This window comes from Cyprinodon tularosa, unplaced genomic scaffold, assembly GCF_016077235.1.
Source record: "Cyprinodon tularosa strain WSP-4 unplaced genomic scaffold, ASM1607723v1 ctg117, whole genome shotgun sequence".
Classification (NCBI taxonomy): domain Eukaryota; kingdom Metazoa; phylum Chordata; class Actinopteri; order Cyprinodontiformes; family Cyprinodontidae; genus Cyprinodon; species Cyprinodon tularosa.
Genome location: NW_024037970.1, coordinates 299,917 through 325,782, shown reverse-complemented (window position 1 = coordinate 325,782; position 25,866 = coordinate 299,917). Strand labels below are relative to the sequence as shown.

At 36.2% G+C, this 25,866-nt stretch overlaps 1 long non-coding RNA gene across 1 annotated transcript; it reads right to left on the bottom strand.

Annotated features, from left to right (window-relative positions):
- Positions 1–7,937: 7,937 nt before the first annotated feature.
- Positions 7,938–24,813, bottom strand: LOC119798520. The gene is made up of 2 exons (XR_005282729.1): positions 24,496–24,813; positions 7,938–8,400 (listed from the first exon to the last, which is right to left on the bottom strand). It is a non-coding gene; the product is annotated as an uncharacterized LOC119798520 (long non-coding RNA).
- Positions 24,814–25,866: the final 1,053 nt, after the last annotated feature.

Sequence of the window (25,866 nt, the reverse complement as noted above, 5' to 3'; positions counted from 1 at the left end):
TTAGCCAAGGTTCTCTGGGGCCACAGAGCCAGGGAGCCAGTGGCAGTACTGCAACTGAGGGATTCGCTGCCTCCTCAGCTGACACCCCAAAGCTTGCTTCTGCTGGGGCCCTGGCTGCTTCACATGAATGCAGATGAAATTTGAAATACGAAAATATATAATAATTTATGGAAGTTGTCAGAAACACCCAACCAAGCTGCTCCAGCTGCTTTGAGGTAAAAAGGGTTGGGGGAGGGAGGAGTGTTACCTTTCTAGGGTGGTATCGTTGTTTCACAGCTGCCTCTGTGGCTGTGTTAAAACTGCTATTGTAACAGATATATAGCCAATCAAGTTTGGCGTCATAAGCTCCTGCTGCTTTCTAGCTCTACATCTGGTTTGCAAAACGGCACCTCTGCTATATCAAAGAAAAACAGGAAAGTAGAGCTGAGATGCCAAAAAAATAATCTGCATATGGGCACACACCCAAAAATTAGGGACACATGTTTTAGGTAACTTTGCATTAAAAGAATATCATTTCAGGGTCATGTTATTTGACTTTAAAAAAAATTATTTATTAGTATTTTTATCTATTAGTATTTATAGTCATTCTGGGTATATTTACCATAACGACATCATAACGATGGGATTATGTCACTGCGCACCTGTACAACTAGTCAGCAGGCCAAAGCAATAGAGGCAATTGAGTGTGAAACTTCTAGCATAGTTGTGGAAGGAAAGAAAAGTCAAAGATTAAAAAGTTGCTAAAAGATGTTTGATTTTAAGAATGATAAACTTGAGTTTCACTGGGAAAATATACTAACAATTGGAGTACACTAATGCTGTAGCTAAAGCTTGGGAATCATTCCAATGCCGCTCTAAAGTTTAATACATTTCCTTGCCAATAGTGGTACTGTTGTTAACAATACAATAATATCCTCAAAGCTGATGGTTTTCAGCAGGGTATTATAGCACGGTCAGCACAGATGGGTCTTATTTATTACCTGCATTAATAGCCACCATCTGGCTTTCTGGTAGTAGTGCCAGTAGATGGCGCCACATCTGAATGTCAGCTTTTCTTGCCTGGTGCTGGGCTTCTATTTAGGCTCAAAAAGGACATTCAAAACAATATCAGGACTGCCGCTTAGAGTATATAACCTTATTTAATAATGATAATTAATCTAAATTAACCATAATTAATTTTGGATTTTGGTGTTTTTGGAATAAGCATATTATGTGACTATGTACCTTTAAACATTAATAGAAAATGTCTAATCATAAAGATTTATGAAAACAAAAATAACCTGATTTTCTGCTATTTCAGCTCTTGAACTCTAGCTGTCAGTTTTCTATCAGCTATTTTTTAATACCTATTTGCCCATATGTTTCATGTGAAAGTAAAGACGTGTTTAACATAAAAACAAACTTCACTCTGTTTTTCTGCTTTTTATTGGTCTCCAACATCTGTATGTGACTTTATTCTTCACAAGTCACTTCTCAATAGAGGTGTTCAAAATGCTACAGCTGCAAAAACTGTTTGCTTGACACTCATTCTTCTTTTCTGAGCATCTTTAATCCTGCAAATGCTTAATAATTGCTAAGGCTGGGGTTAAGTTGCTTACAGTATGTTTTAATGTGTCTTGTACAAAATTCAGATTGTAACATGTTTATCTTGAATATCCAACTGGCTATTTGTTCACAAAACCTATAGAAGGAGGTATATTCTTGTTTTATAAACTGAGCACTTTGCTTTTAAATGAGTGATTATAAATGAATAGTGTTATAGCTGCAGTATAATTAGGCATTTTCCACATGACCTTTAGTTCAACCTCATTTAGCCCTAAAACTAGCATCTCAACTAAGATCTGACTAAATGCTTGAATTTCAGCTAGAGAGTATTACACATTAGATAATTCAAGGAACCTTTGAAGTATTATTTTTTGTGAAAAGCATTGATAATGAAAATTAGGATCTTCAAAAAAATCATAGATAGATAAATAAAATAAAACTGAACAGCAACAACATTTTTAAATGTGAACGCTGTAACTAAATGAAGAAGATTCCTCACTATTTTCAGCATCTGAGATACTTAAAAAGAAGCATCGAGGTATAAGGACATTAAAATGGAAACTATATTCTATAAAGGATTTTCCTGTTGTTGTGAATATCTGCCTTATATGCAGTCATTCCGTAAAAATTCAAAAAATATCCACTGGACTTGGTTTTCAAGATTTGAAGACGTTTCGCCACCTCTCCAGGAAGCTTTCTCCATTCAAATGTGAATTGTCAATTCAAATGTGAACATCTGAATTTAGAAAGCTTCCTGGAGAGGTGGCGAAACGTCTTCAAATCTTGAAAACCAAGTCCAGTGAATATTTTTTGAATTTTTACGGAATGACTATGACCTGGATGACTGAGAACCTTCATCAGCTTATATGCAGTCATTCTCATAAAAAAAACCTAATGTTATTTAATTTTGTGTTGGGGCATTAAAGGACACTTCTACTCTTTTCTGTTACTGTATATTCTATTCTATTTAGGGCAAGGCTTGCAGGAAATTCATTTGTCAATGAAAGGTCAATGTTTAACAGAGATTTTATCCTTTTTGAACTTTTTACTTGTACCATGGAACATGCCAGGTTTCTAATTTAGCAGCTATTTTGAATTTTTAGAGTTATATTACACATAGTGCCTAGTAAAGCCAACCAAGCAAACTCTTCTAATTCAAAATATAACATGCTGAAATCTCTAAAATATTAACTCTGTAGTCAAACTTTGCAAACAGTTCTCTGGACATTTTCCCTCCTCTTTTTAAGTATCTGTGTCACAGGGCTATGAAAAATGCAGCTTTGTAGAAACATATAAGAACCTGATGAGAGGTGGAGTGGAGTGGGAAGGGTGAAGGAGGAGCAAGAAGAGGAGGAGAGGGAGATAAGATGAGAAAGAAGATGGAGAGAGAACCCAAACAGTAGAGAGGGAGAAGCTCTTAGACAGATTATTGCTCATTAGAGGCTGTCTTGCACCGTACCATTATGTCAGGAGGAATCCTTTTTCATTTGCACAAATTTGCCTGGAATTTTTCTTATTTAGCTTGGTCTCCATTATCAGAGCTGGAAATCAGATTAGCCCATGATTATTCTCTGGCTTGCTTGCCAACATTTCCCCGTGTGGCCAACGCCAGTGGCTTAAGCTTGTCTTGGCCTTTTGTTAACCTCTGCCCACCAACTATACACAGCTGTAATATGGAGTAATAGCTCCACCTGAGAATACATTGAAAGTGATGTGTTCATACGGTAAATAACTACATTCCTACATCAATAGGACACCATTGTAAATGCAAGATGATCCTTAATCCAGACATGGACAGAATTATGCATACAGAACATTTTAACTGATAAATTAATGGTATTTTTGCCATTTTAAAGAAGTAAAATGGAAAAATACATTTTCATCTCTAAAACACAGATACATCCATAGGACTGGTGTTATTTAAAGTTTCATGATAATTTATAATATTAAGACAAGATGTGTTTTGTCACTAGTTATGGCTGACTTTGGCCTAAAGCTTTCAAGTATCTGTGATATGAACATTTTTAAAAAGACCTATTCAATCGACAATTGAAGGAAAATTCACAGCTTTCACTAAGATGCAAAGTAGAAAACATAAAAACCATTGGTTAGGCTTTTTTAATATAAAGAAACAAAGTTAAGTATTGATGACATAGATAAAGCCATATAAAGGTAGATTTTTTTTAAATCACAATGAGATTAGAATTTAAGATGCACAGGTGAAATCTAGATGAATAATAAGATTTTCAATGCTGTTGTTGTAATGTCAGACAGTTTTGGTGAGAAAAGGCTAATTTCTGACAGTGACTTTAGATCCCGTGGTAAATTGGTCAAATTTACCGTCAAATTTGCTTTGACTGAGAATTATGATTGTCCCAGAGAAGTTGTGCACCTTCTGACCACAGGTTATCTTATTCACACATCTTCATAGTTATGTTTTTGTGTTGAGTGATGGATCACATTAGGGGCAAGGCCATTCATTCACTCAACACTTTACAATAATCATAATTTATATATGGTAATGAGAGTTTATTTAGTTTTGATAAGGATTTAATCATTTATAAACCAAATCTAAACCATTTACAAAGGTAAATTGATCATATTGTCATGATTGATTGATTTATTGGTTGATTAACTTTACTGATTTCACATTAGATACCGGTAAATGTACTCGTTACATCAGCTCAAATAGTCAAAGAAGAAGGTTAGTTTATCCCCTACTCTAACATTGTTGGGCGTGAGACCTGAACCTAACCTTTATTCAAGTAACTTAAATAAATAAAAAAGGACATATGCAGATTTAAAAAGGTGATGTTGGGACAGATTTTAAAGTAAAGGTTATACCGGTACTATTTTAAACCCAACTATTGCGACTCATCAAGCATTTCAGGGGTTTCTACAATATTTCCAACACCTGGGACTTAACTCTCCTGCAGAGAGTTAAAAAGTTGAATGGTTGGAACTCACTGTATGATTCTCCTTCTATACCATTACCATACCAAACCACAAACCCGCACTGTTGATCCAGCAGTGTTGGTCTGAGAATATTTTTGGTAATAATTGTTTCAATATGATTGAAGAAATCATTACAAAAAAATTATGACTGTAATTTTATCAAAACAATCTACAAATACACAAAGAAGGTACTTAGTATGGTGGCTGAGTGCTGCAAATGTCTTGTAAATTCATCATTTCAAAACAAATTGAAAAGGTCATGCAAACTCAAAAATTGGACTAGCAAACAACAATTATACTAACACAAAAGCACATGCTAAGGAAAAATGCTGCAAGTAGCAAAAACATCTGCCAATATATTGCAGATGCAGACTTGATCAAAGTAATTCAAATGACTCAGACCCCTAGGAGAAGACGACTGTCATCTCATAGGGGACCAGGCGGTCAGTAAAGGCATAAACAGGATGCTGAAAGATTGTATAAAAAAGGTTCAAATAGAAAGTATTCCTTTTTTTCTCCCTGTAAATTTCCTCTGGATGGAACTCTATGTTTTTGCAAAGGGACATTTCCACTTACATTCATTAGCAGTAACGTCTATGTTCTGGTACTATATGAGTCGATGATCATCTGCCCCTAGTGGCCTGGAGCTTTTCCTTTACATGATGCTAATTTGCAGCTTTTCTAAAATTGCAAACGTTTTTCCTACTTGCATTTTTTTTTTTTTTTGTTTGTTTGTTTGTTTTGTGTTTTCACTTGTATTTGCAGCACAGATTGTATAGTTGTGTGTTTGTCTCAATTTTGTGTTTGTCAGTCTTATTTTTGAGGTTGTATGACCTTTAAAAGTTGCTGTAAAATCATCTTTTTAAAAGGCGCTTAAACCTCTTGGTGTCCATCACACACAAAATCCTGGAGACCAATGAGGACAACTGCTGTTTGGATGTGCTGAATATAAAAACTCAAAGCCAGTGAGATTCCAAAGCAGAAAATAATCTCACAGGGGATAAAATAGATTTTTGGGGCTGGAAACCTGAAAGTAAATGGGGTTCTTGATAAACAGATTATTGGAGTTATGATCAGACTGTTAAAGCTGGTGTCATGATCAGTATTGACAATCAGCAAGTATGCCTGTAGAGCAATTAGGCTTTAAAATAGCTGTTAAGATTTATACCTTAAATTAATTAATTTAAACAATTTGGGATGTAACTGCTTGTGTCAACATCAAATTGGACTGAGGCCTCCAGAAAAACAGAACAGGTGTAGAGGTTTCCTATTGCTTAATAATCTCACAAATTAGACAATTAAAATCAGCTCCAAAATCAACTTATAGAGACCCCATGAATAAACACCCGCAGTAATCACATATCAATAAAGACAAACCTGACTGTTGAGCTTTTATTAATCTGTTGTTTTTTTAACTGCTCACGCTGACTTAACACCCTTAATTGGCTGCAGAGCATCAGAATGCAATTTGTTGCTAGTTAGTCAGATTAGGCTTCATTAGTGGATAATATGAGTCACTGATTTGAATCATGAAATGATTATAAAAGTTAACAAGCGAAAATGAGTCTAAATGCCACACAGCTTTTAGTTTTACTTGAACAGAGGTTGTGTTGCCATCGCTCTACAGTTATCTACATGTATCAGTTGATTTAGCCTGTCTCTCATTGCAGCAATTCATTAATCAAACTCGTTACTTGAAATCCTTTACTCTGACCTTGCAGTGTCTATTAATGTATTTTTTTTTAAATGCTGTCCACTCACTTAAGCATGCATTTATTTTCTCTCTTCGAAAGAGTCTTAAGGGTTAGAGTGTTCTTTTCATCGAATCCCACCTTTATGAGCTTCCTTCACTCTCTTTTATTTTCTTCATGAAATGTATTTAGGAGCATAAATGTATGAAATGTATGCCTCCATCTCAGTAACATTTGCTCGATGTATACACACCAGGGTTCTTTTTTTCCCTCTACCTAAAGATGTGTGAGGATATACATTTTTTTCCCAAATATTTACCCATGCAGTGTAATGCCTTTGGTTCCAGATTGGCTCTAAGATATACTGATACCTCTCCCCATTGCTATTGCTTCTTCTTTTATTGGTGCAATTGCTTTTATCTATCTTCTGAAAAACTAATGGAGCTCATTTCAGAGCTGGGTTTTGTTCTATATATATTATGCATATTATTTGTGTTGGCACCTTTTTGAAATGTTGGTTAAACCTTTACATAACATACTCAATAACGTCTTTGTGGAAGTTGGTAGCTAACTGTTTTACTGTTTAATAATCCATTTCAAGCACTTATAAGTTTCTGCAGAAGTAAAATCACTCTCATTGAGGTAAAATGTATGTTTCAGGGTCTATATTGCGCCGTTTCCTGGCATGATCCTGTTTGGGGTCTTCATTTGACTCTTGCACACTATCAACCCTCACATCACCCACCAAGAGCCTACCCAGCTCATAGTGCTGGTTTCCACCTGTCAGTGGCTCATCAGTTTGCTAAATGATCTTAGCAAAAATCTTTTTTTGTTGAGGATTTACAATTCTAAATCATCAATAAAAATTAAAGCTCATCGGTTAAACCATTTTTATCAATGTATTTATTTTATGAGTTTCAAAATAAAAGCAGGTAAAATCTTTGAAATGTATTACGGTAGGTTTCTCTTATACTTTATACTTTCACTGCCATTAGCTTTGAATTAATAATTTATTGTTATTAAAAGAACAATTATTGTACATGTTGGAAAATAAGACAGGATAAGACATTCCTTTTCAGTGTTCTTATTCTTTTGTGTTCTTAACTGACAAACACAAAAGCAGTTTGCACTAATTGATATGATGCATGAAACAGGTGTATCTGTGCAGGAATGAATACACATTGAGCAGATACAGTTTATAAAAACATATTTATTTATATATAAATATTTATTGTCAGCATATGCACCATATGCACCATTCTTCAAACTTCAACATGTAAGATCACACCAAAATAAGACCTTCTGTTGTGTTAGCATCCCAAATGCCTTAAAGTCTGAACAGACAAGTCCCTTTCCTGAGCCTGCCAAGTTAAGACAGTTGTCATTGTCATCACTGCTCCTTCTGACCTCCGTCCTGCCAACTCCAGCCAGGAGGGTCTGCAGGACTCCGTGTAGCCGTGCTGGACTTACTCAAAGCTGGCTTGGTAGGAGCAGATTGGTGCCTAATTGTGTTTTTCAGAGCTGCTGTGAGAAGGGGGTAACAACAGGGCTTCATGCAGTCTGAAGGCACAGCAGTGGATGCGGGACCAAGGAATCCAACCTTGCAGGGCCTCATTGATCTGCCAAAGCAAAGGTCACCACAGTCATGCATTGCCTGGCTGACTCATGACCACCAGAGTTGAGATGCGAGGGGTAGCATCACCACTGACTTTTTGTGGTCAACTTTTTTGGCTAGTTGATCATTCCTAGCATGCGTAAACAGCCAGCTTGCATCTCCCATTTCCAATCTGCTTCATCTTCTTCCCTTATTTTTCCCATTATGCATCGCCCCCACCCCCGTCTCTGCCTCTTTCTCCCCCTCCAGCTCTCCACCAGCCAACCCCTGCTATTTTCACCCCACACACATCCGTCGCTGCACTTATCCAGCCTCAGACGGCTGCTGCTCGACAGCTAAACAGATTATCCGACAACAGAGCACCTTTCCTTTTCCCTCTCTTCCTCTGCCTCCCTTCATGCACTCCTCTAGCCGTGGGTCCTCAGAGGCGGAGGGGCCCAGGCTCTCCACTGGCCAGGCTCTTTATTGAGGCGTCTATGGAGCTTTATGCTCCCAGCGCTCGGCCTTGCCCCCGCCGTCATCAATCATTCTCGGCTCCAGGGCTGCTATCACACCCAGACAGCCGGCCAATCACAGCCTTCCAGGAAGCTATAGCTAAGGGGAGAAAAACAGAGGAGAGAGAGGGAAAATAGAGGATCAGTTTGTGTCATTCAGATTTGACTGACATTTTCTGCAGCATGGATACATGATAACAATAGTATAGTTTAACTTGTGAGCCATTTGATTTGGTTGGGAATGAAATTATAAAGAACCAAATAATACATTTTATTTATTTCTTGGGCATGAAACAAATATTTGCACAAAAATGTACCAAAATTAACATAAGAAAGTAGCATAAGGGAAGACATTTTATAAAGTGATTGACGTATGTTAATACACAAGATAAACATGACCTTATATGAAGTGAAACTTCGCTGAAAAAAAAAAAATGTATTTATGAAAAAAAACAATCTCTCACACTAATCGCATATCCCAGTCAAGAAGCTTATCACTCTGTGGCTTCAACACATATCATCAACACACATTTTTCTATTAAAGCCAGAACTTAAAGCAAAACACAAATTTGTTAATAGGACAAATACATTATGTACTTTTATTTCCTCACAGAGTTTATATTTCTTTATATTATCCAACCAGATATAAAGGTTTATGGGTCTGATTGCTGCGTGAGTAAATGCAGTTATTACAAAGTTTGTGTCAGGAGTCTTGTGACGATCTCCAGAAACCCAGTTTCATTTAAAAAGATTGCTATTAGCATATTAGGTATTACAAGTACTTTATCTTTGTTAAAGTGCAGTAAAATAACATATTCTGTTTAAAACCTTAACTTTCCCCCCAGTGTCATTGAATATAAGTCACTTTAAACCAATCGAAGAGCAATTATCATTTGAACAGTATTCTTTTTTTTTTTTTGCTCCAAATGATCGCAGACTTAAGTACTAATCCCGCTTTAGCGAGAGAGATAAGAGGAGTGCTCTAAATGCAGTATTAACATTAGAGTTTACTGAAGTATGTGCTAAAGCTTCCGATGTTGATTAGCCTATGGATATTAGGTATTTACTCCCAACAGATGGGGTATAAAGTTTCTTTCTGCTGATCCTGCCCAGTGCAAAAACCCTTTCAAAGCTTAAAAAGGACTAAGTTAACACTTTCTAGATGATTGCTTAGTTATATTGCTATATTTGAACATGCAATTTTGTTTTTTATGCTTTTTTTATAAGCATAGCTGGTGGCTAGGTCCCTTACGTTCTTTAAATACAAGGAAAGTTATTTTGCGTGATAATCTTTATAATTTCTGACAGAATTCTGTTTATAAAGGTATCTATCAGAATATATTCTTCATCACTGAAGGATGATATGATGCTTCTGCTCATAGTGCGACATAATGCAAACAGCTACTGTCTGTGCTTGCTCTACATTTCACTCTTTTCACAGTTCTCTATTACCCTGTACAGCTTATTGTGAATATGGATTCATGGTATCCAATGATGCACATGGACCTTTAAAATCCTAAGAGCCACGACTGGCTTAGGAGCTGCAGGTTGCAGACCCCTGATCATGGATGTCGGTAGCTCAATTTCAAACCACCTATTCTATGTTGATTGCAAGGTGTAGCAAAATGCTGAGTCTCTGCTTGAATTACTCTTTGATCAATTGTGTCTTAAAATATTTTAGTGCCACTCCAGTTTTGGTTGCAGTTACACAATATTTTTACAGTTGTTTATTGTTGTTTTACATGTGTTCATTTATATGATCATTTGATTGTTAGAACAGGTCAGGCATTTTCAAATCTGGGTTGGTTGAAGCATCATTCTAAAACCACAATAACAGCTGCCTCCAATTTGGTCAGACCACTAACGCCTGTCAATATCGTAATTTAATCTCAATAGATCAGAAACCTTTCCTTTATATCTTATCCAACACAGTCAGCTTAGTTTTAAATACGTGTGCCAACAATTGAGTAGATGTCTGTAGACCCTAGTTACAGATTTTTATTAAATGATCTTCATGAGAAAACAGGCGGGAAACTCAAATCAAAAGATTTATTTTTATAATTCTTTGACATTAAATTAGTTTATAAGACAAGCTCCTCAAAAAAAATATTGTTAAAATCTGGACATAAAGACAATAAGAGCCTCTAAACTCTTTGATTGTTTGTGCACATAAGTACACAGCATTTCTCTACATCTGTACCTCAGTTTGTAGATGATGATTTAGCACTCTGCTGTTGCTCTAATAGTAAAGATTGATTGCCCCTGCAGGTAATGTCATTTCAGGGATGAGAAATTTATCCATCTGTGAAACTTTTATGGACATTATTTTGTAATGCTTAAACCCACACTGACTTTGTTTTCTGTTGTGTGTATTTTGTCCTTCTTTCTAATATTTCTTATATGGTATTCTGGATCTCTTTTCTTTTATTTTCTTCTCATTATTTCTTGTTTTACTTCATCCCACTTAATATACACAGCAGAATTGTGTGTGGCTGCAATAACTGCTAAAATGATTGCATTTTCCAACTGAATATCATGCTGATGTGACTTAAATAAGATATTGTGTCAAAGATTTAGCCTCAAGGAGTTTTTGGGGATTGAGTCATTCAAGTCATTTAAGATTTTGTTTCCTATAACTGTGAATATGAAATGTAGAGAATAAGTTGTTCTGCTTTCTAAGCTTCCTACTTTGCTTTTTAACGTTGTAAAATTGGATAACCAGTGCTTCAGCTGCACTCCTCTGTGGGAATCTTTGTTCATGTGGTTGGAGGTCACAGGTAACAGGCAGGGATCTGCAGCCACCAACACAGTTTCATTTTCAAGGGTGAAAAACAGGTGGGGAAACCAATTATCATTCAACAAATTATGTGGATAATCTGTACAGTTTTACTCTGTTTGGAGATGGTCATAAAATCCCATATTAGCCAGATCAGGCTAGTTATGTAGGTCTTTAACTCCTCTTTTTAATGATATTCTTAGTCTTAGTGGAGCAGGTACACATGCAGTTTTTGGGTGTAGATGCTCAAGTTAAAAAAGGCAGTTATTACAAATGTTATTAAAGAAATGAAAATGAAAAATGCTAATATATTTAACTTAAGGGTGTAAAGTTATCAATAGGTTTAATCAAATAGGGCAACTCAAATGATTAAATAAAATAGATAAAAAACTGGTAAAAGCAAATAGCAGAAGGCTGTATTGTGCATGCTGTTTAGGAAAAACAGATAACATATAAGATAATGATTTAAAAGTGAATAAAATCTCTGTTGTGAATAAAAAAGTGAAGCATCAATTATTCTGGTCTTAACAGGTGAGGCTCACCAAAGGAGTGAAGGGAGCTTAAACTGCTCAAGTAGGTCTTTCACAGAAACACTCTCCTTGATCTCAATCTCTCAAAATGCACAAATACAGCCACAGAGTGGTTTGGAATCAAAGATTTCTTAAGTACCAAACTTACAGACCCTGCATTATGCATTCGGGATGTCCTGATACCAGATTCCTTCTAATTGCTTATGAGTACAAGTACTGACATTTAAGTACTTGTGATTCCAATTACTGATGAATGTGCTAAAAAAAGCATTGTCAAATTTAAAAGTTTTTATCTTATTTCCTAAATGCTAAGCTGATAAATTCAGACTTGTACACTGCATCCAGCACAGTTTAGTTGCAGTTGGTGGGCTTTTTTTCCGACCAGAAAGGGCATCTTGACAGCTGCAGCTAGGATTAACTTAACTGTCTTGATACTGTGACCTTAAAATATAAAATATAAAAATGGTATCAATTCAGAGTATCAGGTTGTTTTTACAAGTACAAGTACAGTAATGACTACTTGACATTGGTACCCATACCAGTATGGGTCCATCCCTATTATGCATACTCTTAGCAGGAAAAGGTGAACTCCCTTTTCTTTATAGCAAACATCAAGCCAGAGACCATATAATAAGCAGAACTATAATGTGTGATTAAATTTGCACCCAACACTATTGGTGATCCCACAAACACTGTACTGTATTACTTGTCTTGTCTGAAGTGGTGACATGTAGCTGCAACAGGTAAAGACTGCATGAGGGCTAAGTGTAGGAGGAGAAGGGATGTGGAAGGCACAAGAATAAAAGTAGGCTCCAGCAGAATAATCTCTCACCCAGGACAAAAGGGCGAGTGCCTGAGCACCAGAAGGGGTCTATATGTGCACATTATGCCTGAGGAAAAGAGTGTCAGGAATATGATTTAAAGGCTTGAAAGATGGAGGATTTTTAGGTCAACTGGTACATGGTATGTTGAGAAACGAATGGCTCTAGCATCATTCGATCCCCGCAGCCTCTACTCTGGGTCCCAGAGCAAAACCTTAAGTCCTGTTTGCTCCCTGGGTGCCACACAATGGCAGCCTACTGCTCCCCAATGGGATGGGTCAAAATGCAGATAACAAATTTACCCCATTGTGGGACAATAAAGGGATTTACGTTATATCTATATTGATTTATAATAAGCTGTAGGATTTCATTTATGGAAAATTATATGAAAATGCAAACCAATAAATCCTTAAAGGAATGAAGTTAAACTAATCATTATAGAGTGCTAAACCCACACTGTAACATTTAGTATAAATAGCAGGTTTATTTAAAGAGCAGAAAATCTAACAAAGAGCACAGTATGTTTTCTTTAGTGGGCTTCCCCGTTTTTTCATCAAGTCTCACCAGTATGTTGCATTTCTTCTCATGGCTTAACTTTTTTAATAATGATTTCTTTCTCTCCTCTTTGCTTTCTTTTTGGCCCCCATCTCTGTCTTTCTGTGCAGCCCTGAGCTCTCATCCAGCTCCAGGAGGAATAGGCGGAATCTGATTACAGACCTATTTTACAGCAGACGCCAGGGCGCAATAAAAGGAGAGAGAGCACGGAAACGGGACTCGGCCCATCAATTAGATCTCTATTAGCAGCCAATGCAGACTTCACCTCAGGAAACGCCAGGGCCCTGAAATTAAACAATTCTTCAAGCCCGACAAGCCAGTCATTTCTGCTACATCTGCTGGAAGAGGATGAAGGGGATGATATCTAAAAAAAAAACATATACACATATATATATATATATATATATATATATATATATATATATATATATATATATATATATATACATACATAAGAAATTATATATGCAGACAATGCTGTATCTCTATATATAGATCAAGATTGTGATCAGATACAAAGTAAAGGATTCCTCCTTTTTTTAAATGTGTGTAAAATGTGAAATGTTTTTATCCCTTATCTGTTTCTTCTATTCCTCCTTTTTATCAAACCTTTTACCTTCAGACAACTCCAATCTGAGTAAACAGAAAAAGTTGTTTAATTATCATTTTATTCATTAAGGAAAACTATGCAAACCATTCCAGCCCTTAAGGAAAAAGTGATTGCAACATTTATGAATTGTAATTTAAGACTTTTTTTGTTTTCCTGATAACACTCATACCTGGTTACTTCTAGACGAACAAAATTTAAAAAGTTAAAAATCACTTAAATAAAACATATCTCATTACATGAAGTAGATAGATTTCAAAAAGCTATTCATCCTGCCCAATTTTAGATGCTCTATCAATCTAAAGAAATTTAAGAATAGATAAAAATAATTACAAGACATTTCTAAGAGTCAAGCTGCTCACAAAGGGAAAAATTGGCATCCATGGGTGACTTTCAAGTTCAAAACCCCTTCCCAATCAAAATTAAATAAAGCCTGCCCTATATTTCCCATAAATACATCTAAATAATTCTCCAAACTTTAAGAAAAACATTTTATTGGCTGACAATATTGAACTTTTGTGAAGGCCTGCTTACCAATGGAATCGGTGGAAAACTCATTTCAAAGAATAGTATTCCTGTCAAACATGATTGTGGCAGTGTGAGCCTGGTTTGATGCTTCAGCACTCAAGCACAATTTGTCATAACCTAGAGAATCTCAAAAGCTGCTCTCTGTATATCTTTAAAATATGTGACTGAGCATATTATTTCATTATATTTAAGCACTGCAAAGGTTTTATATGCATAACTAAAATATTCAGATGTGATCAGATGTGGGGAAATCTTTTGACTACTCTAGTTCTGTTTTAAGAGATACCATTAAAAGCAGAAGGATGATAATTGGGTAATAGGTTTTCCTGACTTTAAATGGAGAACATTCAAAATAGAATCCATCAAAAACAAATTTAAAATAAATCATTAACCCAATGCTAAACCAATACAGCCGTACTGGGGCTACTTTCCCTTGTTTCCTGGTGCCATTAATCTACAACTGTTGACCTGATGACCCCAGTGAGACAAAGTGTCAAGATAATTAGGCGTAGCATTTAGGAAAACACCTTGAGAGGTGTCAGGATAAAATCATTATTGCATTTTAGGAATATGAGATGTTCTTTTACTGGTCTAATCCAACTGAGATGTACTATAGATATGTGGTATGTGGAATCCTGCATATTGATAGTGGGTTATTGGTTTGGCATGGGAGCAAATAAGCTAAATCTTGCTTATTTATGAGTTCTAATCTGGTTGAGTTGCTGCCATAGCCTGGAAGAAAATGCCAGTGTCACTAGGAGGATGTTGGACCAAGTAGCCTGTTTGTCACTCAAGAGTTTTAAACTGCATAAATGGGATGTGGTTCCAGTACCAGTACAGCGCAAAGGTAATAACTCTGCTGAATGACCATTGGGTTTGTGTGTCTTTCCACATCATTTGCTCTGAAGTCCAAAAGATGCCATTGGTTTGGGAAAATGCAGTTGCTTTAGAGTCTAATGTTTGGCTGTTATTCATTTCTGTCATGATCTGACGCAAGACAACAAGTCCCCTCTTTCAACAACCATCGTTGTTGTTTTTTTAAGAGCTGCGGCACGAATTTCTCTCTTTGCGCAATCAAAGGATGGCCATTTATCATCGCCAAGGACAGCTTCGTATTTTGCACCTTGTGCGCTCGGTTCCAGCACCAAATTTCAGCATTTTTATGGAAAACTGCAGTCATTTTGATTGATGAAATCCAAAGATGTCCAAAACAATCCGAAAGATCCCCAACCGCGGCGCACCGGCGGGGTGCTCCAGTGTTGTCATTGTTTTGCAGAAAGAAAAGAGCGCGTCCGGAGATCACCAGGGGGAAAAAAATCACGATTTTCAGTTCAAAAGGAAGCAGAAAAGCAGCGTTTCTTAACAGGCAGTGGGAAAGTTGAGGAAACCCTTCTTTCCCTAGCAGACCAAAACAATACTTGCCTTGCTTTTTCCTCTTGACGCATTCTGCTATAATGGCATGCTCTAATAGAAACAGACCAGAATAATGAATCGATTATTTTGCTGTGAGAGCTGATGTTATTTGTGTCTGAGTCAGTGGAATGACTAGTGAAACAAACACCCCTCCTGCATTTATGCAATTTGTGCACATAAGCTCATTGCGCACCATGTAGCTGCGCGAAAAGTAAAATAACTTTCCCCCTAAAACCGATTTCCCAGCGCTTTTATTTACTCGCTCCTGTCTTGTTTGCGGTGATTTATAATGTCACAAGAAATGTCACCTGTCTGGCCTAATTGCGACCTTCTGTTATTAATACCACTGACGTGGCTCCCTTTTGCACCCGTGGAAATAAGCCTATATTGCGTACTTAATACACCATCACCCAAAGGGAGATTCAATAAATCTCCCTTTAACGGCGTTTCTCCTCTAAACTCCTCCAGGCGAGTGGAGGCCGTGTCAAGATTGCGATTGTGCCCCAGTGCTTAGGACCAGCTGCTCCCAGGACAGACAAGCCCTTGTCAATTAGGCGGTGACAAGCAGGTCCTTCAGCTGCCTGCAGGCGCTGCAGCAGCCAGCAGTGTACAGTCCCTGCAATTAGTATCAATTTCTGTCGAGACCTCCGCGGAGCGCGCAGACACAGGGCCGGCTAAATGGCCAAACATTGTCCGAATAACAACCGCTAGACCTGGATGACAACGTGTAATGAGGCCGGTGTTAACCGCGCAGGGCAGGGAAAGAGAAACAGTGGTTTGCACACCTGTAACTTCAATTCACATTTCTGGTATCTGTTCAGTAAGTTGTGATTGGCGTTTAGGTCTATTTATGTCTTTTTATATTATGAGCTATTTTTGTCGAAAATAAAAGTAGATTTGATTGAACATGTAGATGCATAAACAATCTAATTCTTTTTAGTATAAAACAGAACTTAAAATACAGAAATGCTTAACAGAGCACAGCTGACAGTGATTGCTACCCTCCCAATATAGGTCAGTTGGTCATTTTACAGAATGATGCATTCAACCATATTATTGGAAAGTTAAGTGGAAGGAAAAAGTCTGGTAGAACAAGTTGCACAAGCAAAAGTGAATCCTGCTAGTGAAAAGAGAATTGTGAAGCCAAGTCTGATTAAAAGTTTAAAAAAACATTTTATCAGTGTGAAAATATAAAGGTTGGGATATTTGCCTTGACTTCACATTCTACATGTTAATGCACTCCTAATAAAACGGAGATGGGTTAAACTATTCCTCAGTGTTCCAAAGTTTTTACCTCTGATTAAATAATTTTTTTTATCTACTATGTAAATCAAGGTCCCAGAATCTGGAGGTCCAGTGTCAGGTTTTTATGCTTAGTGATGATCTGGGGAGGCATTTACTAGGTTGGCTTTGGTCTTTGTCCAAAATCTCCACAACCTCCTATCATAAGACTTTAGAGCTCTTATTGCTTCCTGCTGCTAAACTGTGTTGTTGAGATGCTGATTATATTTTCAAAAATACCATTATCTCCTTCATTGAGCATTGCATTACTGTAATCAATTGGTCAGCAAATTAATATAATGAGTAAAACTTTAAATATAATAAAGCAACCAACCTACACTGATTTTTCAGCAGGATTTAATGCAAAAGGAGACCCAGCAATCTGAGTTACAACTGCTGACTCTATGAGATAAATGAATGTCGCTTTTATGAAAGTTTTATCAGCTGATTGAACCAAAACTAACATAAAATAGTGAAAGCATTTACCAAATGGTGAGACAGATGCATGCACATCTCTTTCTGACTTGCTAAGTTTAAGGTTATTCCATAATAGTGATTTCAAAGGATATTTAATATGAATTGATATGAAATTACAGATAAAGCACCAATGTGACTTAAACAAACCACCACAAATCCCTTTGTTTTACTGCACAATAATCAATAAGAGAATGTTTTATACAAAGTTATATATGAAGCACTCAAATTAGTGGTTTGAAAGAGAATGGTGATATGCATATCTAAACTAATCAAAACAATGCATAACAGAGACTGTAAACCCATTTACTTGCCTCAAATTATGATTGTTGCCAACAGTTGAAGCAACCAACCCATTTTTTTTCCATTTAGGGAAGCATACTTGGGCAATAAGCATCTGGGTAACCAAAAAACTACCCACAGATAAAAAAAAAAAATCCTGCATTTTTGGATTTGCATGCTTCGTTTTTTTTTTTTGTTTTTTTTTTGCATTCTTTTACGCAGTGTTTTTCTAGTAATTTACTGCAGTCAAAGCTCCACTATCAGAAATAACCCCAGATCAGACTAGGTCCTTCCTAAAACATTAAGGTAAGGAACTTTTTATATTTCACTGTGTCTTAGCGGGTTTTAACAAGGATTCCTGATAACGTGTTGTTTGAGTTTTTGCTGTTCCAAAAATCACCCTGAATGGGGTTTTTTTTAAGTCTTTATTAGAAAAATCATTATCAACAAATTTTGTCTGTATTTTTAAACATGCTTGTGCCTTTTGAAACTTTAAGTAGTCTTTTAAACATCTGCTAAAACAGAGGATGTCTCCACAATAAAAAGATCTTCAAAAATGCCCTTCATCTAGTTTATTTTAATTTCCAGCAATATAGGAAATTCTACTCTTTCTGCAGCCAAACCTTCACTTTTTGGTCCAGTGAGCAAATAAATGTCAGTCCAGCTCTGACACCGCACTGACAGCCTATAGAGGGATAGCTCACCAAGCTTCTTTTGTAAATGGTGTCACTGCAAGCAGCTGGTGGTGGCATTCCCGGGCCTTGGACGTTGCCCTTTGGCCCCTGGGGGGGATGGACTCCGGCCAGGGCGGTCCAAGAGTCTTCGCAGTGCCATGATAGTTCAGGTCAGCGAGGCCAAGTCTCCAGCAGGAGATGCTGTGGCAAAGTAGGCGAACAAAAAACCCCAGAGCTCACCAGGCCAGTGGGATCATTAGTATTAGCGTTTGTTTAACTAATTAGCAAGCTGGGCAGCCAGAGGGAGGCTTGTATAGACGACATGGTTGTCATATATGGCAAAGGTGTATGGGCATCCATCACACTGCATCTGGAGAGGCATGACTGAAGTTTTGTGTGTGTGTGTGTGTTTAAGGAATCAGCAGAATCAGCTTCTGCCTGCTCAAGAACCTTGAATTCATCTGGTTTCCTTCAAATGACTTCTGAGGTTTATGAACAATGAATCGTTATTTTCAAGGAAAATTATGTGCAGGGTTCAGAGTACAGGATGGGGACAGGGCAGCACCCTGAAGTTCAAGAACAGTGCAAACAGCACATGCCAACAGAAGAAGCCACAGAGCATTGAGCTGCAGAAGGAGCCCGCGGGAGGGAGGCTGCAACTCCCGCCTTGAATATGGGAAAGTTTGGGGAACAGGGTCAATGGGTCAAGAAAAGTCAACAAGAGAGCAGTCTTGATGACAGAAGGAATTTAATATCAAAAATACATAAATCTTCAAGTGAGGGCAGGCACATAATGGGCACAAAGGAAGCGAGTGTTAGAGTCAACACAGTTTTGTTGTTGGCGATTAAATGGATCAGGCCAAGTTGTTAACATTTAACACAAAACGTTGGCACTAGAATAGTGGGTTGGGCTTAAGGGGGTTTACTGGATGGAGACGAACTGACAAGCCGGCTCATGTGTGGCACCATTGGGCTAATTTAACTTTTTGCAGTTTTGCAGCTAAGTGGAAGTCACATTTTAAAAAATGAAATTAAATGTTCATTAAACGTTCCTTCAGCTGCTTAAATCTGTTTTCTGCTGACTGAATCCACATTTCAACTACTTACTTACATCTGTTGATTGAGGAGGGTGTGGGCCTATGGTCTCTAGATATTTGTGCTCACCTTTGTTTCACAAATGCAGAAAAGCTGATAACCCAATAAATACCAACTATAAGATTTTGATGCCGTTTTCCCAGCCTTGCAAAACGTATTGTCTGTGATGTAGCTCCAAGTCAATCTCTTCTCAACACATTGCCACATTATTCCTTGCAACTTCCACAAACAAACCATGCTTTATGCCCCTACCTATAGAAACTTCAATAAAATAGTTTTGGGTCATAAGTTGTAAACATAAATCTTGTTTAATTTGGTCCTATTTTAATATCCAAACTATGTATCATTCTGACCACCTTTGTGTCAGCTGACTCCAGTGAGAGATTAGAGATTGAGACAAAAAAATATGTCATAATCGATGACCAACTAGGAGCAAATTTTCACTGCAGTAAAATAGAAAAGTCGGCAAATAAGCTAAAACAGTTAGAATTAGAGGTAGTACCAACGGATTGCATTCTCCCTTTTGGATGCTCTTTAGGTGCTCTAAGGTGTGCAGTAACTTTGTGCGCACAAATTTTGCACAATTTGTGTAATGGCTGCACGTACGCAGAGTCCTGAATCACTGTCGTCACATTGATCTCGTTCGTCTCGGACAATGTGGAAATTAATCTTCCCATGGTGCAGCAAATAGACCCGCATTTGTCTGCACATCCCCTCTGACTGCTGCGCCACACTGGCCGCAGCTCTGAGAACTCTGGCTGACCTTCGCCCTCGTCCCCACGAAGCCCTGCAAGTCCCCCAGCAGTTGCAAACAACTCTGAATTCCATAATTCTTCACCAAAAGGCATTATTAGGGGAAAATCCTTCCTTTTTGACAATTTAATAGTGCAAACTAATCATCTGGTTGACACGGGCCATTCATCTCGGTACAGGCAGACAAAGACAAGGCCTTTTCCATAGGTTCGTCTGGTTCCCGCAGTCAGACTGGCCTCTATTTTCAGATCAAGTGCACAATAAAAGCATTGTGACTCCTTAATGGCTATGTTTGTGAAGCCACCCAAAACCCAGTGTATTAAATGCATTTTTTTTAAACTAAGAATGAAAAATAGGCAAACACAAACAAACGGCCGTAGAAGTGAGAATAAACAGCAGGGTGCTGCAAAAACTTTGGATGCTCGAAGCTATCAGAACCTGAAATAAAAGAAGGTGAGGATTAAAAACTGGGCGCTGCGGAAATGCTTAAACGCCTCAAGTTATGAATTCGTTTCTGAATCAATTTAGCGGTGCAGGCATTTTCCAAACATCCTCTTGCGGGAGTAACAAGACAGGGAAATTGATCCGGTGAGACCTCACCTCTCGGTGCGCCTCAATAAAAGAGACATCAGCCTCTCCCGACGACTGTATAATTTTTAATATATATGCAATAAATGTTCAATTTGTTTCCAGAAATGACGGGAAATAATAACGTCAAAATTTAAAGCCATCCATTATAGCTAAACAATGCTCAGGCATATAGGTGCTCCAACACAGAGATCTTTGATTAATTCACATTTAGATTGCGGTTGATAAAGCAATAACGTTATCATCCTGGCAAACCAATCCTGGCAGTATTATAAGTTTAAGATATAGGCTACTTATGTAACTGTATAATTGATCAAGCTGATATGGATTATTTTAAAATCTTTATATGTTGTCCATTTGGAGACTGGTAACTCTAGGGGGTCATTTGAAAAAACTGCTGTAACATCACACACCTCAGTGAAAAAAATGTTTTTTTAGCAGAAATAATCCAAATTCAACGTTATGTGTTTTTCTTTTTTTAATTTCTGCAGCATCCAAAATCATATTTCAGCTAAACAGGTAATATTCGGTTTAACAAAGGAGACAGCCTGTATAATCTGATACTTTTCATTTCAAGTGTACAAAACATACAGATGAAACAGTTCATAAACAACATAAAAGCATGTATTATAAAATTAAATCAGCAACTTTGGTGGATATTTATTGATGTAATTTAAATTAAGTACTAATTTTGATTTAAATGTGTTGTAGATTAAATATAACAAATGTGTTTTAAACTGAATTAAGCACCATTAAAAACAGAACATTTAAAATTTTATTTCAGTTATTGCAAAAGGGCTTGAAACATACTATATATATATATATATATATATATATATATATATATATATATATATATATATATATATATATATATATATATATATATATATATGTATGTATATGTATATATATACATACACATATATATAAAGAAATGTATATGTATGGTATTTACTGACTGAATCTTTGTATGGTCTTTATTTGGAGCTGTCCCTTCAGAACCATGTCTGCAGGTACAGACAAAGATATTTAGGGTCTCGGATCACTGTAGACCTCGACACAAAGTGCATTAAGTTAGCTGATCCCTCTCAAACCATATGATTAATTCACTCCCATTCAGACCCTAGCAAGCAAGGAGTGGAGGGACGTGACCAATGACATAATAGGCTCTGTCAAACAGCCCCGCAAAACGCCCAGACCATTTGTGGTGACAATCCTGATGCCATCAGTTCCATTATGGGGCCCCATTGAAGTCACAAACAAACATAGCTTTAGTGTGCAAAAGGGAAAAAACACAGCTTTTAGGCGGAGCCCCCTTTCTCTGTGTGTCACTCGGCGCAGAAGTTCGGGGAGGCCATCAGATATCGTCTGATTAATCACTAAGCAATGAGCTGTTATCAAAAGAAAACCAACATCAGCGGACATATCCCTTCTACATTATCTAGAGTAGGCCTACACTAAGAAATATTTTTTTTCTTTTCAATTTTATTTCATTGCATCACTATTGTTGCTTCAATTTATATCATACCGCAATAGAAATATACTTTTTAAAAATTGTATTTTATTGTATCACCATTCTTGAAATACTTTTTATCGTTTTTATATATATATATATATATATATATATATATATATATATATATATATATATATATATATATATATATATATATATATATATATATATATATATATATATATATATATATATATATATATATATATATATATTAAAGAAATGGTTCAGGTGTTTCGGATAAAACTACAATAAAATAAAAATAATAATACAACACTGCCTCAGACAAGAAAAAAAGGACTTCAGGGACACAACTGAAGCCATCTCCATGAAGATGTTTTCTGTGCGGCAAAGGTAGAGAGGGTTCTGCGCCCTTTATAAGTGCGCAAATTCTGGTGCGTCATTTACGATAGTTCAGATTTTTCCCGCACCGTAGACTGGGGGACCTTTTTCTTTTTTTCTTTTTTTATTTATCATTAATCTATTCAGTTGTGGAACTACAACGAAACATATGTCAATAATAATAATAATAATAATTAATAATAATAATAATATATATATATATATATATATATATATATATATATATATATATATATATATATATATATATATATATATATATATATATATATATATATATATATATATATATATATAATTATTATTATTATTATTATTATTATTATTATTATTATTATTATTATAAGAAGGATAATTCTTATTATTATTACTCCAAATCTATGTGTTACAGTCTAGAAATTATGAAAACGATTATTGAATGTGGATCATTTTTGTTTCTCATCTTTTAGATTTGAATTGTGATGGTTAAAGTAACGCTAAACCAATTCGTGCAGATCAAAGCGCGCCTTTCTCCTCTATTTTACCACGGTATAAATGAGCACAGAAACACGGCTTTGATGGTGCAACAAAAAGAAAAAGAAAAAAAAAAGAACTGCAAAAGCGGTTGACGACCAGCCTTTCGGGGAAAATTCACCGTGTCCTTCCCTTCATCCCCATCGAACGCACTAGTTTGTTCCCATTTCCACCTCCTTCCACACCCTGTTTGTTTTTAGCCATGATGCTGAGATAAAGACATTGTTTATAAGGCATTTATCCAGTGTGCCACCAGTCTCTCTCCACCTTATCATGAAAATGAATAAAACGAGGTGAAAGAAAGAAAAATTAGATTTTTTGCAATTTGTTTTATCAATTTGTTCATAGACTGTTACAGAGTTATACTAAAAACTATGAATCATTTTACATTTTTAAAGGTTTAATCAAAGAGTATCGAGCATTATTAATTCTACGTAATTTTCACCCATGTTGAACAAGGCCCTTTTTTTATTTTTCCTCTCCCTTAAATACATTAAATTATTTCGTTATATTGTAAAGCCATATAAACCGTGGCTATAATCTAAATTTGTGAATAAAATACTTCAAGAACTTACATGCAGAGTTTTTTTTTTCTTCAAATTTTACCTACAAATACCCTACAAGTAATAAGGCAATAAATGCATGTGTTTTAATCTGCGTTTTTTTTTTTTTTATGAATTATAAAACAGGAAAATCTTACACTATAAACGCAACCAATAATTTATAATAGTTGCCCGGTTTAGATAGCTCACTTAGATTAAAGTCATGCAATTAAAAATGAGTTAGTCCGGGGATTATGTAACATTAACCATCATTTATGAGAACAGATTTATTTGTCATTTTGTTTACACAATTGTACAACAAAAAGAAATTTCGTTTGGAACAGCTCTCTAGACAATTTCATTTCTTCTTAAATGCAGCCTTTAAAAAAAAGTAAAAAAAAAAAAACATATATATATATAATAGAATCGGCTCCACATTTTTGGAATGTAATGGAAATAATTAATGAAGTAATTGGAAATCTTAAAAAATCAGGGAATATTTATGGTATACGCTATGTTTTTTTGTTGTTGTTTTTTTTTTTTTTCACCTGCTGATTCTAGTGTCGTAAACATCCATAAGGTTATTCAGTTTGCGGCATATTCTTTGAGTTTTCCCTATGGAGCTGCATCAAATTAAAACTCGGAGAGGAAAAAGTCTAATTTAAATTCTCACCTTGAGCTCTCTAGTGACTGTTACCAGTCTGAAAGGAGCGGACGCTCTAAAAAAAACCCAACACCTATATGATCGTCTCCGAGATCTATTGCACTACAGTATATTATATTTTTAAGGGGGAACCCTTTTTTGCAGCAGCAGGCAAACAGAAGTATCAATTGAACAAAAAATGCATGCAAAGCAGGCCGGGCGCCGAGGCTTTACTTACTCTGTGCGCTGCGCTGAGCTGAGTCTCCGCTGTTTAATTACAACCCCTAATTTCCCCAATCGGAGATAGTGTCAAAAACCTGCGACTATTTCTCAGAGATTCCCTTTAACAAGTGGAAACTTTGTGTCCTCCTGCACCATTTTATACATGATGAGCCGGCAGTAATGGGATTATTAAACAAAAACGTTTCAGGCGCTGGCGTTAACCTTTTTTAATGCCTAATTAGGTTTTGCAAAGAAATAATTAGATTCTACAGTGCTTACACTGCCTATATTTTCAAATGGCATCTGCAGCAAACACATCATCCAGCGACACTGCTGCCAATAATCGTCGGACATATGCCTCTCGGAATCGGTCAGATGTAAGATTTTAAACATGTTTCGAGCAAATAAGTGCACTTAAAGCTAAAATAATTTTCCTGAACGACCACGGGCCGAGTTTCTGTAGGAGCATATCTTGGCCAACTGCGCCCCCTGGTGGTCTTTATTTGAACAGCGACACAATGAAAACAATAGAACGAATTTTACACGAAATAACATTCATGGAATTTAAATATACTATGTAGTATCGTTTGTTGTAAATTATAAACGTATAATATCTTCATTATTTATTTTGGGAAGATAGTGGAGTAATCGTAGAGCTGAAATTAGGGTGGGGGTGTTGGCGCATGCGCAATCTTGAGTTCGCAAACGTCATGCAGGTTTTTCTTTGCAATAGTCCTCAGAGCAAATGCAATGCTCTTAAAAAAAACAATATTTCATTTGACATTGCAGAACTGTTTCTTTTTACAAGGAACACTTACATGTGATCATTAATATTATGATAGATTGTAATGCCAAAATATCTTACAAAAAATATCACAATATATTGCTATAAAAATAATAGCAAATACCGAAACAATGTGACCAGAAACAAAACAAGGTCACCGCTGCTTAAATTTAAAATATATATATATTACTAAAAATGTTAATAAAGTTAATTATTATATAGTGTGAAATACATTTTCAACAACTTGTTTATTGAAGGGACCTACAGCAGAAGATGATCTCCTTATTTTTTAATGACCAAGGGGTTTGATAAGAAGCATTACATTGCTTATTTGTGAGATTAGTTACTGAAAAAATAAAAAGTGTAATTAAATTCTAATCCCTGATGGACATTGCTGAAGTAGAGCTATAGGCTTCTGTTTTACCAGTTTCTATAGTAAGATACTTTTTTAATGCTCTGATATAACATTCTTATTTATATTTTAACAAAATTAATCAAGTGTGTTTCTCTTGTGAGTTATATCTGATCGGGTTGACAATTTAGTCCACGCCTAAAAATTCCACCACTAGAGGGCGTGTGTTCTGCTTGGTCCTGGAACTTTCC